Source organism: Oxyura jamaicensis, chromosome 1, assembly GCF_011077185.1.
Source record: "Oxyura jamaicensis isolate SHBP4307 breed ruddy duck chromosome 1, BPBGC_Ojam_1.0, whole genome shotgun sequence".
Classification (NCBI taxonomy): Eukaryota; Metazoa; Chordata; class Aves; order Anseriformes; family Anatidae; genus Oxyura; species Oxyura jamaicensis.
Window position 1 is genome coordinate 181,135,062 of NC_048893.1, and position 19,529 is coordinate 181,154,590.

Consider the following 19,529-nt stretch of genomic DNA (forward strand, 5'->3'; position numbering starts at 1 on the left):
CTCACTTTTTCTTAGTTTTATTACAGAGAAATAACAAAGGAACCATTTCCTTTAAGAGCTGAGCATGTTTATTTAGACAAAAAATAACTCCTTAAGACAAAAATGTATCCCTGCAAGTGTGGAATTTTCACAGACATTCTCCTCTTTCTTACTTATGGCTTTTGGGTTCAAATGGTTAGCAGAAACATAAAAAAACTTTTTGTTTCTTGTCTGATATATTACATCCAAACCATTGTTGGGTGACATGGCTAACATAGGCTACATGTGAGGGGGACAGCTCTATGTCACAACAGGACCTCACCGTTTGAGTGTCTGCCACACTGCAGCACCAAGACTTTCTCCACTGCAAGCCTTGGTGATTTATTTGAGTGGTGGATCACGTATTTGTACCTAATCAAGTTCAGGAAGTCAGAGCTGTGAGATAACGCTGGAACCATTGCAGAACAAGGGGTCGCCCACACTTCTCGAGCCATCCTGCCCAGCTTGGTGCTGTCAGGCAGGAAGTTCACAGAAATCTCAAAAGTAAAAAGCTGCCGACACATCTTGAGCAGAGCTGTTGAATAATGAGCATGCTAAAATTGGGGGCAAGTGCAACTATTTACTGCTGTTGCATTATTTTCTTAATGGTTTTACTCCTTCCTGAAATCATGAGAAAAGCCAAAGTGGGCCACCATTTCTAAAAAGGAAACATTTGCTAAATAACGTTTTCAGCTTGAAATCACCAAGCTTATGTATTTAACTGCTTAACGATATATATATATGTTCCTTTTCAGTCAAAGAAATGTGTAGGCTCATCCAAATCATTTTCCCAGATTTTCACTTGACAATAAATAAATAAATAAATAAATAAATAAATAATGATTTGGCTTGTTTCTTTCTAACTGGATTCATGTTTCTGTTCAGATCAGCTAATTGAAAAATCAATGATCTGAATAGTTCTGTGAACTTCTGTTAAAAATGACAAACAGCTAAAAGGAAGCATATCTGCGTAAGGAAGCTGAGCTGTGGCTGCATCTAGCATGCTCCCAGGTCCAGTGACAGAAACAGGGAATAACCGCACTGGATCCAACATCTTCTAGGAAAGAGAAAGCTGCTATCTGGAGGACAGAAAAAAAAAAATAAAAATAAAAATCTAGAAAAAGCCTCGCTGCCCTGATGACGTTATTTCCCTGAGAGTGAGAGCTGATCTCAATGATCCCAGCCAATCGCTCTGAACAAAGTCCTGGTGGGTTTTGCTGGTTTTGCTGGGGATGTTCCCATCCCATCCCATCCCACTTCTGTGCTGCCCGCCGCCGGCGCCGGGCTCTGCCCTGCAAGGGGGCAGCAGCCCACCAGGTGGCAGAGCTCGCCTTGGAGAGCCGCCCTGGGTTACTGGGTTACAAAACCCTTTTATTTTTTATTTTATTTTTTTCCAGCAAAGCACACCCAGCCTCCCCTCCCCTTTTTTTTTTTTTTTTTTTTCCACTTATTAATTACAAGCATAGCTTCCTTTTTGCACACAAATCGCAATTTCCTTAGAGGAAAAATATTCAGCCAAATATAGGCACGGAGGTGAGGTTTTAAGTTGTTCTTGATTCAAAGGCACTTCTTTCAACAAAATAGGATTATTTTGTCTAACTTTGTTTACCTCAACAGTTTCAAGTTAGTTGAACGAGTTGTAGATTTTTTTTTAATCTGCATTTATAGCTTAACTCAATTTCAGTGTTAATCTGAAAACATCAAAGTAGCAAAACTTTAAAAGACCAAAAAAAATAAAAATAAAAAAGTAAAATTTGTTCAACCCTTCAGCTTTTGGAAGAGGACATCCAAAATATCTGGGATGCTTTGAACACCACTCTCTGACAAGAAGTATTTTCCATGGTTTAGAAATGATTAGCTTTTCATTCGCTGATCACAGAGAAGCCACCTATACATCCTACCCTATATAACTTGACCAATAAGGGAACCTCCTGAGTGTGACTCCATTGGATTTTGTTCCTTCTCATTTTTCAACTCCCAGGCATTAAGGGAGAGCTGATATAATTAACACAATTCTAAATCAGAGTCAGCGAATGTTATTGTAGGAGTTAGTAGGAGTGCAATATTCATACCAAGTGTGCCAATCCCTATAAGAAAGCTGAACAGGAGAGTTATTTAAAGAGATTAAATGATGCAGAATAAAGCTTCCAAAAGCTGTAATTGAAAGTGACAGAAACATTAGCTTGGAAACAAGTAACATTTAATCACACAGATTATACAGAAACATAATTTTTGTATGTTGTTTTCTTCAATAGAATTTAATTTTAATCTGTTGAGACAGCTCATCACTTTCAGCTGCCTACTGCCAGAAGCCTGTCAGGGTATGTAAATGTAGCTGCTACGACGAGGAAAGGGACCTGTTCCCTCCAACGCTGGCCATAACTTCTGCATGCCTAAAATTTCAATTGCTCGTACCTGCACCTGCGTGCTGCAGGTGTAAGCAGTTGCACCACTTCTGACTTCTGCGTGCACCACTTACATGGTTGGACTTACAAGTCTGGGAAAAAAAAAGTACAATATTTGTGCAGTCGTAAGTAGAAAGTTATGAAAGAGCTAAGTCAAGAAGAAGAAGAAAAAAAAAGGGGGCATGAAAAAAATTATGTGAATAATAGAATAATATGGATTCAAACCTTTCTCTAACACCTGATTTCACTCTCTTACATGTATACAGGATGTCTAAATAGGCTATATAGTTTTAAAATCACAGTGACTGAACACAGAAAAAGAATTTATAACTGAACTGGTTAGTTAGGACATTGAGAGAATATATCTCAATAGAGTAAAAGAATAATAAGATATTTTAGCTGTTCCTCTGGTGTTGCACAATGTGTGCATTTCCCATTGCCCCTGTCCTGACCCACATGAAAGTGAGCTCTGTATTTGCAGAACATGGGAGCAGGAGCAGATGTGACCTTCAGGAAAGCCAGTGTAAAGTGCCTTCACCTCCTGGGCATTCTCAAGGGCAACAGGCAGGGGAAGCTCACGTTGACACTCACCTACTCTTTGTAGCAGTCAAGAAGTACACGTGAAAGCATGTCAGAAACTCCAAGCATTTTGGATGGTTACCATCAAATAGTTTGAGTTTATTTGCTCATGTTCTAAGACTTGTTTGAAAATGGAGCCAGCTATCTCAAAAATGTTTGGAACTACAATGTTATAGGGAGGTTTATTTTATTTTTTGTCTGCTAAAGTATTTCTCTGCTAATATGGAAGACTAAAATATGTTTCACCTGCAGTTCTCTCTGAACTCCTTGAAATGTCTGAGTTATTTAGAGGTGCCTTCTGTTTTTGGGAAGGTCACTTCAAAAGGTCAGAATGGCCCTGAGTTTCAGAAAGCAAAAATATTTTGTAAGCAGAGGAATTAATTCCAGCTTACGGTGAGAACATTTAAACAGAAGTGGTTTCAACACACAGGGCAATCAGGGACAGATCCTGAGCTCCTGGATTTGGAAGAAGCCAGGGTGTCATTGGTTAGTCCCAAGCACTTAGGGCACTTCAACAGCCATTTCATTTCCGTGATCACCTTACAGCTTTCCTCAGAGCTTTGCAGGTCTATTCACCACCATACCAGACCAAAACCATATCCAATGCTGGCCTTTGGATGAGAAAAATCAACGCATGGTGCAAGGCGGAGGCAGCAGCAATGACCCCTCCTGCTCCCATGCCAAGGGTCTGGCATTCCTGACTGCACACCAGTGGGAGCAAAGAGCACAGAAGGAGATCATAAACCATTAATTTGACAGGACCCAATGCAGATGATGCTCTCTTCAGGGCAGGGACTGTCTCACAGCATTTGTTTGTAAATGTCTGAGCCGTTTGCCCTTTGTCAGTACTAAGTGATCTTGTAGCAAGGAAGGAAATGGACTTCAGAAAAGACCACCAACCTAAAAAGAGCCAGCGAGATGAAACCTGCAGACTTAGCTGTAATGGTGATCCTGTCACTAGGAGAGACACAAGCTCTTACCAGAGTAGATTTATTTTAAAGTTCTGTTTATTTCAGTGTCAGTACAGGACATGTAGTCATCCCAACACAGAGCAACACGTGCTGTATTGTACTCTGAATGAGTAATGCACTTCATGTGAGTAATTAATGTATCAGATCTTTCCAAAACTGCATCTGGGCAGGCAAGAGAGTCACCAGGACACTGCCTCCGTTGTACTACTTCAATGGCATGGAGCTCCTTGGAGGTTTTCCTGGCTGGTGGACAAAAGCCCGGCATGGCTTGGGGCTGTTTTGAAGTGCCATAGAGGTCCAAGGAATAGACTCATAGAATCATTTAGGTTGGAAAAGACCTTCAAGATCAAGTGCAACTCTCAGCCTGACCTAAATGAACTCTGTTGTCTCCAAATGAAGAATCTGAAGGGATTTTGAAAGGTGGCAGTTGCCCCTCTGGCATCACATCTTTTCTTGTGGATGTGTGGCTGTAGTTGTGATCTAAAGGTCTTAATTTCTGATCTCTCCTCAGCTTTTTGATAACACCAATAAAAGGATTTGCCTGGATTATGTAGTACTCCTCTTATTACAAAAAAAAAGGAGTAAAATTATTCCTAAATGGTGTGTTTCACTTATTGATATAACCAAGATAATGGCTGCGTTTCTCTCAGGACATGACTGGGTTTTATATTCTTACTCCTCTGGCTCATATTCTTACTCCTTTAAATCAGACATCTGAAGCCATGGTGCATGCAGATGACAGAAGTGTAATGGCATCTGAGAGCAGCATGGCTGGTGGGCTGATAGGCCTCAGGTCTGGGCCTTCCCCTTGTCTGCTGGTGGCACCATTATGAAAAAAATCAGCAAACGTGGAGTTTGCCTGAATGTCAGTTGATTGCCACTTCATTCATTTCTGCCTAAACCATGAGCTGTTGGCATGTGGAGAGAAGAGGTGAAGAAAATCTGTTGTTTTATTGGTGGTGCCTCTTACAAGGCCTCTCGTTACTAAAGCACATAATTTCGGGTTGCAAAGGCTTATACTGCTCATGCAAGGTGAGATGGTAACTCTGGTCAACAATATACATCTTCCAAAGTTACCTTCAGAGCTTGATGCAAAGCCTTGAAGTAGGTTCTGAGGAATGGAAGGGAATTTGGGGGATAAAGTAAATTGATGGTAGTTTATCAACCTGTCCATGTGCAGTGAACAACAGGTATGTCCAACTTTGGATAAACATCAACAAAAGCTTCTGAACAACAAGCTAGACAAATGGGAGCTTTTATAAAAAACAGAGTGTATTTCTGTAAAGGGTCGTATTTATCTGAGGTGATAAAAGAAAAGCTGAGTAGAAAAGCTTAATGTTCTACTATATCAGATTTATAGCAGAGTAGCTGCCCATAAATTCAATGGAATTTCACTAGCATTAAACTAAACAAGAATGATGGAAAATATTTATTCTGAATTCAAAGAGAAAACAAGATCAAGGGTTAATTTGCTTGGATTTGGTAGTAAAGTAAATAATGTAGGAACATGGAAACTTAATAAATGATTAGGTTAGAAAAATCAGAAAGACTTTATGCACAAATATTGATTATAAGCTCAATAAATGTTTTTCAAAGGCTAAGAATGATAATTTCTACTGATAGCACTTCACATTAACAATCACTGTGGTATAGAATCTGTTATAAATGTTTTCCATAAGAAAAAAAAAAAAAAAAAAAAAAAAAAAAGAGGCGGTTGCTTGTGAAAGGAATCCTTTGCTTTTGAGAAGTGGCATACTTCTACTACCTCATATCTGGCTTAGATTTTTTAATCCTTTTTGTTATCTGTTTTAAAATATTGACAATCTTTACTTTCCACATAAACATCTAAACTTCCATAGAAAAATAAATAAATAAATAACCTAGACATAAGAAATAAGGTTCAGTTTTTTCCTCTAAAATCACTTTGTAAACTCTTTCAGAAGCTGCCAATCTAGCAATTTCCCCAGATGTCTTGTTATATCTTAGTAATTAAATTGTAGTCTCTGAGCTGTCTTTTTCATAACTAAGTTTACAGGAAATGCATCTTCATCCTTGTCTAGCACAATATAAAGATGTTCTGCTGGGAATACAGTTGTATTTATTGATTCTTCAGAATTTGTAATTCCTTTCAAAAGAAATTTAGTTAGTTCTGAGCTTTCATGAACTGATGAAGACAGTAAACAATAATAATTTGAAGAAGTACTTCTAGGGAGTTTTATGACTATATAAGATCTGGTACAGGATCTGCAGTAGAAATGTGTTCTCCTCTAACTGTTTATTCTTTGCAATACTCATTTACAAATAACAGCACTCTTAAATGCTTTGATTTTATAAAGTGCATCTGATTACAAGACCTCTAAACTTCTATGCTCCATTTAAAAGAATGTGTATTACACAGTTGCTAATGTGAAGTATGAAGATTTTCCTCACTAAATATTTGATATCCCACATCGAAAAGCCAGAGCAGTAGAGAAGATAATCATCAGAACTGATCTCTTGGGGAAGTAAAAGAGCTAATCCCAGTGATCCGATGGGAGATTGTGCCTCTAGCCTTTACATGTTTATGTTTAAGGGACTTTTAGTGGAAGTTTCCTGGCTGACTTTGGATGCCTGGGCAGCAGGCAGAGCAAGGCATCCTTCAGCTTTTCCATCTTTGGCATCCTTGACAATAAGAGGAGCCTCGAGCTACTTGGGGCTTTTTGTTTCCCGTTGGATTGCCCTTACCAAGCACAGTCCCCAGGTGGAGCAATTTTCTGGCAAATCCATGCCAGAGGGAGCACACAACAAGCCCAGCAGCATATGCCTGTGCCCCCATCGCCATACCTGCTCAGGGGATCAGTGCGAGGTTTCATCGACAGCTGAGCCCCCAAAGCTCCATCAGTGCTGGACATGGCACTGAAAGGGGCAGCATGGCCCAGGGACCGCCTGGGAACCACTGCCACTCTCCTGGTCATCCAAGAAACTAGCCTTTTGGGATGGGAACTGCTCAGTCAGGCTGCATTTGACCAAAGGTTTCAGGGCTCATTTTCAAGGACCTTGGCTTTCCAATCCTGTTGGGTGTGGGGGCCAGGTTCAATTTTCTCATACCATGGACTGGTGTCCCAGCCAACCAGGTGGGGCAAGAGGGAAGGAGAAAGGATTCTCCCCCTCGTGTTGGCATCATTTCACTCGGAAACATTGCAGAGAGCCAAGGGCAAGAGATTTCTAGGAGGACACCCAACCCATTGTGCTAGAGACACATCCTGACACTCACCCTCTGATTTCCTTTTTCTATTTGGATGTCATACAAAATCAACCAAGTCCCATAAGAAAATCTAAGGTAGTTCCCACCTAACAATAAGCTAGAGGCTTGTAATTAAGTTATACTGCTGACAAATGAAAAACTTTGATATAATTCTTTTGGACAACTCATTTGTTCAAGTGGATTTGTCCTGGGATCTTCTAACAGAAGTAATATATTTTGGATTCCTATGGGCATGCACTAGCCCTTCCTGATGAGCTGCTCCACATTTGCATCCAGAGTCCCAATTCCTCTTATCATGCTTTTTTACAGAATGTATAATGGCTTCCTACACAAATAAAAACAAGTTTCTGCGGCAGTGACCTCCTGAATCATTTGGCTGAATGGTGTTGTGATGAATGTGTGTCGATCACAAAATGTGAATTGTGAATAAATTCCGTGTATGAGTTACATTGAAAAACTGCATACACGGAAGACATTAAGCTGCTGTAAGTTCAGTGCATTGTTCTCTAATGCAGTGATTAGAGCATTCTTTCTGGTTTTGCTACTGCAAACAGGAGATCAGTATTTGTATTAGTATTGACTGACACTTGGTCTCATCCATCTATATGTTTTTCAATATACGTGTTGCTCATATTTAAAGATAGATGTTTCTCTGGCATCACTGAGTGTCTAACATGGATTACAGCAAAATTTCCAATATTGTGCCCATTTACTGCTTTTTCTGCCATTGCTGCATACCATTTTAAATGATTTTGAGATTATTCAGAATATCAGAGCTTCCAAAATTTGATTTTCCCTTAAAACATTACAGTTTTGTTCCATTCTTCTTGTTTTCCACTTAATAATTTAAAAACTTGGAATGAATGATTTAAATATGAGTCATGTGCATGATGAACTATTCAGTGTATTAGGAACACAGATGTTTACTGACATAAATTATTGACATCATTTTGGGATGAACTTTGTTATAACCTTGAAGTGAGCAAGCTGATGGAGAATATGAATTAATGTATTTTCTGTAGTTCTGGAATATCCTCCTCTAAGGAGAGCTGCAAAAGTATTTTAAAAGCAAAACTTTAAGCTCAAAATTATCTAAAGAAATCAGAAAACATTCCCTGTCTATGATAAGAACTAAAATGGGTTCATCTGTATTTCAAAGAGAGAGAGAGAGAGAGAAATCCAAATGGTTTTTTGTTTTAGTGTGTTTATCAGAAAAGAAAGGTTGGTCTGAATAGGCTATTGTTAGTAACAAGCTTTGCTTCAAGTCAATAAATAGTTGAGTTTTTATATCATGTAGTTTCAGTTCATGAATTGTGCATCTGTTTAAGTCCTGACAGACTGAGAGTGCGTGTTTGGATGCTGCAAATGTTTCTTAGCTCACAGCTTCACTTTTTGAAAAAGAAATAAAATATAGCTTCAATTGCTAAAGGAGAGAAATCCACATGAGTGTTAGGATAATTAGGGATATTTAGTGGTGTAGTTTATCTCAAAACTGTGAATGACGATGAATCTTGCAAGTGAAACTTCCCAAACTCTCTCAATTTTATTCAACATAATGTCTGTCGTAGCTAACTCCTACCAGTGTATTAGTTTGAAAGGCACAAACAAGCAGCTTTCAGGTGATTATCAGCACCTTTGATGTCTTCATGCATGTCTGCTAAACCATTTGATGTTTGGTGAAGATCCAGCAAGAACCAAAGGCAGCCTATTTTCTAAACAGCAGAGACTGATCTGGAAAAGGTCAAGCAGAGAAAATGGATAAATACAGAAGCAAGTATCACTTTAAAAATCACATTTTCCTCTAACTGGCTAAATGAACATTTCTGAGGCTATTTTCTCTGTTTCGCTATGCCCTAATGAAAGTGAAATATAACGTACAAAGAATCGTGGGTGTAGCTTTTCACTTCCTGGCTTTGACATTTCTGGCAGTTCATTAGTGCTAAATATTTGTGAGCATTAATGGCAGTCAGAGCTCCAGAAACTGTCACCGGGAGGTAGATATACATGGAGCTATGAGTAGCACAGCATTCAGAGCAGCACTGGAAGGTATTTTAGTGCCAAGTGCCACGGATGAAGTTAGCTGGAACTTCACATTTGATCTCTGTCCCCAGGCTTGTTGAAGTAACATCCCAGGATGATGGGGCAATGTGCCAGCACCCAGTACCACTGGGAAGGTTGGTCAGGGTGGTGGCGTTGGAAGGAGCGTGGAGGAGGAGGATGCTGGACCCCCGCATCTGGGATGGGTTTGAGTTTCCATATGCGAGCCCATAGTGGGGAAACATCCCAAAACAAACAGTGGAAACAATGTGGAAAGGGAACAGCACCACACACACAGATCTGTAGCAGTCACGGACACCAGACTGAACAAAATGAGACAGGGCAGATCCATAGGTTGTGGGAAGCACAGACATTTTCAAAGATGCTGCAGCTGGCCAGCTGTCATATAGTTCCTTGCTTAAACGCCAAGCCCCAGATACATCTTCTCCAGCTAATTCTGGCCACATTTGACAGTGAAGGATGTCAATGGTAAATAAGTTCCCACCAGTTTCATTAAAATCCGTGCACAAACAGAAAAAAAAAAAAAAAAAAAAAAAAAAAAAAAAGCTCTTCCCCTTACTTCCTTCATTGATAACAACGTAGTGGGGTTTGCTCTGCAGGTGCCTGGGGTGCGTGTCCTGGCAAGTGCAGAGCCCTGAGCAGTCCCTTAGGGCCAGGAGTCAGTAGCAGGACAGGGATGGGGAAACTGGGAGCTTCCTGAGTATGTGTCAGCTCTAGGAAGCCTGTGGGAATATGGCCTTACAAAGACTATTGCTATGAAATTAATGTTTATCTAATTCTGTTGATCTTGAGGAAATTCTGCCTTCATTCAGCAATGGTAAATCCTAAGCACAGAGGAAAAACAAGTATCCACCAGGTGCCTGAGTGTTTGTAGCAGACTCCTTCAGAAATAATGATCTTCATTTCACCGTGTCTCTCATCTTGCCCTCCACAGATGAACTTTTTCCGTAGGCTGCATTTTGGAGCTCAATCCTATATATGCTATTTCACGTTGTGAAAACATTTGGCCAACAGACATTAGCATATTTATTTACATAGTTATATATTGGCTTAAACTGTCTGTTAAGGATATGGTATTTTTAATCACATTTCTGTATATGCTGTTCCAACAGCTGCTGTCTTAATTCTGAAAGGGAAGAAAACATCAGTCCTGAGGTGGTCAGATGACAGGTGTAAACTGCACTTTATTTCCTCCCTTTAGCTGCATATACCATGGGTCTGCAGAATGGTAAATCCACTTGGTCCTTCCCAGTCATATGTCAAGATACAGACATACAGAGGTGCTCCACAATGTTTGGCTCTCACTGTAGCCCTAATTCCCATACTGCTGGGTGCAGTGTTGACCTATATTTAGATTATTTCACATTTACAGAACATATTGCCATGATGGCAATATTCACTGAAAACTAAAAACAATGAATTTGCACTCATGAGGACATTTTCAGTACTAGGCAAGGTTGGTATGATCTAGAGTTCTTCATTTATAATCTTTTATTCTTAAAAGGCATGTGCTTCAAAAGCTGTTCTTTAAGGAAAAATAATAATAATAATAATAATAATAATAATAAAAAGATTTTCAGATTATTAATTTGACCACAAATTCAGTCCTTCCTTAGCAGTTCTGGACCAATATATGCCAGAATCTGGGTTTACAGTAACGTGTTATGAAGAACAAAATAAAAAAGTACTAAAAGGTCAGATACAGAGGGACCCAGGTCTGATGACTGACGACAGCTGACCTGACTTTCTGGTGCCCAGCTGGAAGACAGAAATTTGCAGTCCTGAATTATTCACCTAAATAGCCTGTACAGCTGAGGGACGGAGTCAGGCACCTGGCTGGGGGATTTACAAGAGCCAAGTGCCAAGAAGAAGGATGCTGAGAAAATTCTGAAGTAAGGGATGTGTCTGAAGTTGCTTATCTCCTCTCCCTCAGATTTGTGTGCCGGTGAAAGAGAAGGACTTCCCTCTTAGCCACTTCAGTTGCTGCTTGGGTATGAATGGCTTCTTTATTCTTTTAAAAGAAAATGCCTACCACTACTCATGTAGTTCCTCACCTTTTATGTAGTGAAGGTGATGGGTGTCACCCAACAGGAATGCTCATTCAGAAGATTTTGGGTAACAGCAAGGCTTTGAACTCTGCTTTGTGCTGAGCTCATTGTTGTTGGTACAGGATAGCAGCGTGTAACTACCCCTGATCTACAAAGGATTTTAAGCATCCAGAAAACTAGTTGGAGAATGCCTAAACACAGGTGAAGTAAAATATCTGCTGAGACACTCACCTCATCCAAGATAAGAAGGCCTCTGGGAATATGCATTAGATGTACTTTAGGTGCCTAAATAACTTTACTGATGACAGCTTAGGTGCCTTTCAGGTATGCATGCCACAGGCAGAATTTTTGTGACTCACTCACTTGAATTCAGGCATCTCCATTCTGCCTGAGCTATGCCATAGGCACCTAAAGGCTTTTGGAATCTTCTCCTAAATTATTTGAATTTATAAAAATGTCTTGTCTCAAAAGTATGGCAAGGATTCAAACTGCTTCTCGTTTTGCTATGTGAATGAGTAGGAGGTGATGTTTTAATTTTTTCTGTATTGCTTCATAGTCTTTACATAATTACCAGAATAGGATTTAAATTCATCCAAAACTTTCAGTCTCTTCCAAAGCATGCATTGATTTGACCACAGGTGTATGCTGTACAATTAAAACAATTAAGACAATATCTTAGGACTTCTACACATTTTCTTTGCCAACCTCTTTATTTTGCAAATGTGATTGTGAGGCCAGATTTCTGTTATCCCAGAATACTGTTTCAGATAGCATCTAGACACTGTTCTGCATGTTATATCTGACATTTATACCTTATTTGCCAGACAAGCACCCTCATCTGCTACAACCCTTTTTAAAATTCCCCACAGCAATGGGAATTTTGCCATAGCGTGAAAGGCAGCTCAGAGTGAATGTGGTGGTTTACAAAAATTGGAAAGTAGCTCTCTCTTTTGTCTCAGGAAAAGGTGGTTTTTTTTTTTTGTTTTTTTTTTTTTTTTTTTTTTTCACTAGGACCGGGCGCTGCAACTTGGGAGTTGCAGTTTTAATGGTACACTGACAACAAAAGCTTATCAGCTATGCAGAGCAAGACTGAGCAGTCTAACCAGCCCCATGCAAGAAAGCCTGGAACATAAATCCATTGCACTAGCCTAAGATTTTACCTATTTTGCAGCAGCCCCATTTAATAAATCCTGTATGTTGTTGTCCTGTATGGGCATTTGGCCGGTGGCTGTAGCTATATCAAGGTGATTTATTACTGCTAGTGCCACATCCTGTTGGATTAATGTATAACATTACCCGCACTACAAGCCAGACACACACCAGAAAATATGAGCCGTACTGCGTCTACTCCCAGCTCAAATATCAGTGGTACATCATTCCACATTCGTCGTTGTGGTCTTATTGCTAGGGCAGTAAGCAATGAACGAAGAAGGAGTGCATTGAGGTGTGCATGATGCTGACTGTTGGGGAAGGAGAGGACTGGGGGTGGCAAGGAGGCTGCTCCCCCCTGCTCCTCTCCAGCAGTGGGCACGCTGTGGTTGAGGTATCACAAGGTGGTGCTCTTGTACTTATGGCAAACTAACCAGTAGCCAGCGCTTGAGGTGTCAGAGACTCTCCTTCAGCCTTGTTCTACCCATAACAAGTTGGACTAAACAGTGCCATTGGTGGTTAAAGGTAAGGAGGGATGCCTGGTGAGCACAGACATGGCTATCTTGTGCATCTCCAAGTAAGGAAAGAATAAATGCTGCCGTCTCACAGGAGCAGTGCGTGTTATGACACTGTGCATTCTCTTCCTGGTACCTCATCAAAAGACTTTCTCTTGATCAGCCATCATAAAAACTGGGCTTAATGCTTCTTTCACTTTTATAATTCTTCTGTGGGAAGATAATTAGTCACAAAAGATCTGCTGTGGAGAATATGTATCCACCTATCTCCTTCCATCCTCTTTTAAAGCTGAGTCCACCACTCTCAAAAACAAAACAAAGTATTTTGCCATACTGGTGTGTGATACATCCCATATATATCAGAGCATTCATTTTTTTCATTATTATTATTATTTATTTTTTTTAGCCAAGCTGGACTCTGTTTGTATTTCACTTTCCACATTTCTTGGTTATCCATTGTCTTTTCTCCAAGCTTCTTGGCTGCCAGGAAGACACATTAAAGAATTTGTGATATCTCTGTTATTGCATGTACAGATCTAATACCATGACTCTAGAAATCCTGCAAGGATCATCTCAGAGAAAAATAGAAGGACTCTGCATGTCCCAGCAGCTCTGGTACTATGCTTAAAGATGTTCCCCCCCTACTCCACTCTGGTGAGACCTCACCTGGAGCCCTGTGTTCAACTCTGGGGCCCCCAGCAAAAGAAGGACAGGGACCTGATAGAGCGAGTCCAGAGGAGGGCCACAAAGATGATCAGAGGGCTGGAGCACCTCTCCTATGGAGACAGGCTGAGGGAGTTGGGGTTGTTCAGCCTGGAGAAGAGAAGGCCCCAAGGAGACCTCATTAGGGCCTTCCAGTACCTAAAGGGGACTGCAGGAAAGCTGGGGAGGAACTCTTTGCCAGGGAGTGGAGTGACAGGACAAGGGGGAATGGCTTTAAACTAAAGGAGGGTAAGTTTAGACTAGGTATAAGAAAGAAAGTCTTCCCTCAGAGGGTGGTAAGGCCCTGGCACAGGCTACCCAGAGAAGCTGTGGATGCCCCATCCCTGGAGGTGTTCAAGGCCAGGCTGGATGGGGCTTTGGGCAGCCTGGTCTGGTGGGAGATGTCCCTGCCCATGGCAGGGGGTGTGGAACTAATTGGTCTTTAAGGTCCCTTCCAACTCAAACCATTCTGTGATTCTGTGATCACCTTAATTCTCTGAGATTTCTAATGAATTCTACATGCTGAGATTTTAGCTACTTCTTAAATATTTCAGTATCAATCCAGCGAAGTGAGGCATTCAGTGGAATGTTGCTGTTCTCCACACTGCACAGACCAGTAATTCAGATACATGCAAATAAAAACAATACTAGCTTGTACAAGTTAGGTACAAAGTCTCATATGGTAACAAATGACTGTAGTAGCCATTGTTGACAGCATTGCTTCAAAGAAATACACAGAAAGTTTGAGCTTGCTGTGGCATTCTGGCAAATAAAAGGAAATATGTTAAGAACAAAGCAGCTTTTCTCTCGCGCTCAATAGCATTGCTTATTCTTATGACTGTCCCAGTCTGGTTGTAACACCAGTGTGACAGCGTGTGCTGTCTTCTCTTGAAAAGCTTTCTCTAGAAGAAGGAAAAAATTGCTTGTATTTTCTGTGATCTTATCCTCTGAGGACACTGGAAAGAGCTGTGCACAACATGTTCCCCACTTGATACGAAAGACAATGTTAATAATGGTGGCATTTCTATTTTGCCATCTACTGTATTCCATAAATGTGGCTGTATTGACAAAAGCACCCTGCAGCAATAGTATTGAAAATAAAGTTGAGGGAAAAAAAAAAAAAAAAAAAAAAGTACATTAGTATATTAGTGTATATTAGTAACAAAGTTTTCTATTATAATTATAAAGCTCAAATAATGTGTCACAGATCTTACAGCATCTGCCACACACTTTTGCATTCCAGGTTAAGGTTATACTTCATAAAAAAGACTACAGCATTCAAGCATGTATGAGTGTAAAAGTAGTATCATTCAAATGACCTTGGCTGTCCCTGAATGTGTAGTATTTAGGAATTCCACCTCAGGGTCCCTCATTGGCTTCTCTGTGCAATTTCTTATTCCTCTTCTTGAATGCCAGTCCTTCCAATTCACCAAGGACCCCTACAATCAAGCCTTTCTCTTCCCTTTCCACATCACAAATCAGACTTTCGTCCACCCTCACAAAACATCTGAATTTCCATACTATGTCCTCATCATTAATGTTCAGATTCCTACATGCATGTCACTGAGTATGTGATCTGAAGATAATGACATTGCACAGATACAAAGGTATAGAAGTCTCTGCACATGCTTTTAAAGTCCCTCTTCTACAATGCTGTAAGGACTGAAAGCTAAAGCATAGTGTTCACTTTTTTGAGGAATAGATATCTTCTGGCTAATTTTATATGTGAATATATATATATATAATTTTCATCTCTGTTTTGTTTGTATTGTTGGCAGTTTGGCATATGAACTGAATTTCAGAAGATTTTAAACTGTTCAAATCATTAGCCAGATTGTATCTTTTTAAACTTTTATTTGCTGCTCATTCATAAGATAAAATGGCTCTGTTTTGCAGCTTTTACAGAGACACTAAGCCTCCATAACTCTAATTAACGTCAGTGGTTAGCACGTTTAATATTGAGTATTGGCTTTGACATGACTCACACAAAACTTCACGATATGCAAATTGGAGGTAAAGTGAAAATCTAATAATGAACTATTTGCAAATGTGTATGCAATGTAGTGCTAGAGTCAAATGAGGGTCCAAGCTAACTAAGGTACCAGCAGTAAAATAGTCACATTAGTGCCCTTCCCTTCTTCAGAGTCCCTGGGCCTAGTATACTGCTCTTCTAAAGCACAGCCACCCAGCTTTTGGGGAGCATTGTGTTAACACAGTTATATTGCCTCTATTGCCCTAACCACCTTGCTTCAGAAAAACTGGCAGCACTTATCATTGTGTCAGGTTATCATTTCTCTTGGTGGACAAGGGGAATGTGGTAGATGTGACACAGATTTACTTTAGTGTGGCTTTGGAATCCCACAGCATTCTGATTCAGAAGGTGAGGACTTACATGTGGGCTGGAAGAGCAGACTTTCAGACTGGTTGGAGCTTATCTACACCACTGGGCTCATCAAGAGGAAACAGTGGTGAGCTGGTGCTTAGCTGCAGTCTGGTAACACTGTGCCGGGGAAGCTCATGGAGCAGATTATCTTGAGTGTCATCATGCAGCACTTGCAGGGCCACCAGGTGATCAGGCCCAGTCAGCATGGGTTTATGAAAGGAAGGTCCTGCTTGATAAACCTGATCTTCTTTGACAAAGCGACGTGCTTAGTGGATGAGGGAGAGGCTGTGGATGTGGTCTACCTTGACTTCAGTAAGGCTTTTGATGCTGTTTCTCACAGCATTCTCCTTGAGAAACTGGCTGCTCATGGCTTGGACTGGCGTACGCTTCGTTGGGTTAGAAACTGGCTGGGTAGCTGGGCCCAAAGAGTCGTGGTGAATGGAGTTAAATCAAGCTGGAGGCCGGTCACTAGTGGAGTCCCCCACGGCTCAGTACTAGGGCCAGTTCTCTTTAACATCTTTATCAATGATCTGGATGAGGGGATCGAGTGCACCCTCAGTAAGTTTGCAGACAACACCAAGTTAGGTGCGTGTGTCGATCTGCTTGAGGGTAGGAAGGCTCTGCAGGAGGATCTGGATAGGCTGGACCAATGGGCCGAGGCCAACTGTATGAAGTTCAACAAGGCCAAGTGCCAGGTCCTGCACCTGGGGCACAACAACCCCAAGCAGAGCTACAGGCTGGGAGATGAGTGGTTGGAGAGCTGCCTGGCAGAGAATTACCTGGGAGTAGTGGTTGACAGTCGGCTGAATATGAGCCAGCAGTGTGCTCAGGTGGCCAAGAAGGCCAACAGCATCCTGGCCTGTATAAGAAGCAGTGTGGCCAGCAGGGCTAGGGAAGTGATTGTCCCCCTGTACTCGGCTCTGGTGAGGCCGCACCTCGAGTACTGCGTTCAGTTTTGGGCCCCTCACTACAAGAAGGACATGGAGGTGCTCGAGCGAGTCCAGAGAAGGGTAACGAGGCTGGTGAGAGGCCTGGAGAACAAGTCTTACGAGGAGCGGCTGAGGGAGCTGGGCTTGTTCAGCCTGGAGAAAAGGAGGCTCAGGGGTGACCTTATTGCAACAGGTACCTTAAAGGAGGTTGTAGCAAGGTGGGGGTTGGTCTGTTCTCCCATGTGCCTGGTGACAGGACGAGGGGGAATGGGCTAAAGTTGCACCAAGGGAGGTTTAGGTTGGATATTAGTAAAAACTTCTTTACTGAAAGGGTTGTTAGGCATTGGAATAGGCTGCCCAGGGAAGTGGTTCAGTCACCATCCCTGGAGGTCTTTAAAAGATGTTTAGATGTAGAGCTTAATGATATGGTTTAGTGGAGGACTTGTTAGTGTTAGGTCAGAGGTTGGACTAGATGATCTTGGAGGTCTCTTCCAACCTAGATGATTCTGTGATTCTGTGATTCTGTGAAAGTACCTTAAGGGGTTGGTAGTGGGGTCCATATTGTTCACTATGTTCCTAACTACCTCAGCCATGGTACAGAGTGAACAGACCCTTAGCAAACTTGCAAAGCTGGGGGGACAGTGGTTATTGACCAGTGTGGCTTAGTTCAGCATAACCTTGAGAAACTTAAGGACTGGGCCAAAAAATGCTATGAACTCCCCATTTCTCCTTTAGCAAGAAGGGCAAAGTCCCACCTGGGTGGCAGAGTAACTCCTGCACTGGTATGGACTGGAAAAAACTGTCTGAAAAGTGTCCCACTGAAAAGGACCTGAAGGTCCAGGTGCCAAGCTGAATACAAGCCAGCGCTGTGCTCTCATCAGAGATGAGGCAGACTGCTGCCTCAGCTCCATTACAAGGAGTATGGTCAGCCTAACAAGGGATGTTATTATCCCCTCTGCTTGGCACCGGTGAGATGACATCTGGAATAACCTGTCCAGTTTTGGGCCAAAAGCACATTACCTGAAGATGATGTCAAGGCGTCTGGGATGAAGTGAAGACCAGGAGGTGATCAAATAGCAACCTACAACTGTGCAAAGGGGTAACATAAAGGTAACACAAACATTATTTGGAAGTGGGAGATACCCAGAGGCAGAAGAGCAATGATCACAGCTTGTGTCTTGAGCAATTCAGGTTGGAGATTAGCAAACAGTTTGGGAAACTAATAATAACTGGAAGAGGTTACTGAGAGTAATGGTGGAATCTCCATCCTTGGAATGAATCCTGGAACTTCAACTAGAAAAAACCTTTCTGACCTGAACTAATGCTGGCAATAGTCTTGCCTGAGAGGCAGGTTGAACCTGAGACCTCCAGAGGTCTGATCCATCCAACGAGCATTTCAGTAAGCCTATGATCTCTCCCTAAGAGCCCTAAGAGTGCTCTTCTGGAAAGAAAATGATTATTCTTCCTCCAGTAGTCACAGAGGATGGCTGGACAGTATGTTTTCCCTGTATATTGCAAGCAGACGCATGCTGAAATGTGCCATTGCCAAGATGTTTCCACTTGCCAAAAAGAGAAGAGCATGCCACACTCAGTGCCAAAAAAAAAAAAAAAAAAGAGTGAGATAGAAATCCATACGATCTTGGCAAGCAAAGTACAGGAACCTAGGGCTGGGACTCTGCTAAGGCATCCACTTCCCCTCCTTCCCTCCAGATCAAAGTCAGAGATAGTTCAGCTCTGCCCAGAGCACGGCGATGACAAGCTTTGACCACAATATGGTGATGAGAGCAAGACTGATCTGTGCCCATTCAAAGTTTTTAAAATACTGGTGCTTGTAGAACAGGGAGATTTTAATTTTACAGCCATGTTTGAAAATTTCAAATTTTGTTCAATTTTTTTGATAGAATTAGAAATCCAGCTCCAAGAATGAGGATCCTTTAACAGCACAGTCTCTGGCTCAAGGGAGCCCATGAACAGCAACCTGGAGCTCAGTGACTAAACTCCAAAATGCAACTCAGTGTTTGCTTTGTGAGTGGGGCTCAAAGGAAGTTGAATGTGAAGCTAAAACCCTGCCACTGGGAAGGCAGGGAGATTGAAAGGTCAGTGCTACTCCTGTTGTTTAGAAACTTGTATGTGAAAACATGACAGGGAACTCACTTGCTCTGGGACAGAGATCAAGGAGGAGATGGAGATGAATGAACACAGAACTTCCTAAAGCTAATTGATTCAAGTGAATTTTTAATGCAATCACTTTCCAGAGTGTTTCTGCTAGATACAGAAGCTGGTGCTGTAAGAATCAGGAACACAACATAAAATGAAATAATGTGCAATAGTGCGCCATAAACTATAAAGAAAAATAATATGCATTCTCCACCAGTGATGGAGAATGAGCCTCACAGATATTTGGGATATATGCTTTGTTCGACCCCATGAAGTCGCTTTATCTCACTTCTCCTGACGGTACAACTATTTTGATTAGACTAGGTAAGAAACATGACATCTTTCTCTTGTGTATCCTGGCTCCCTTTCAT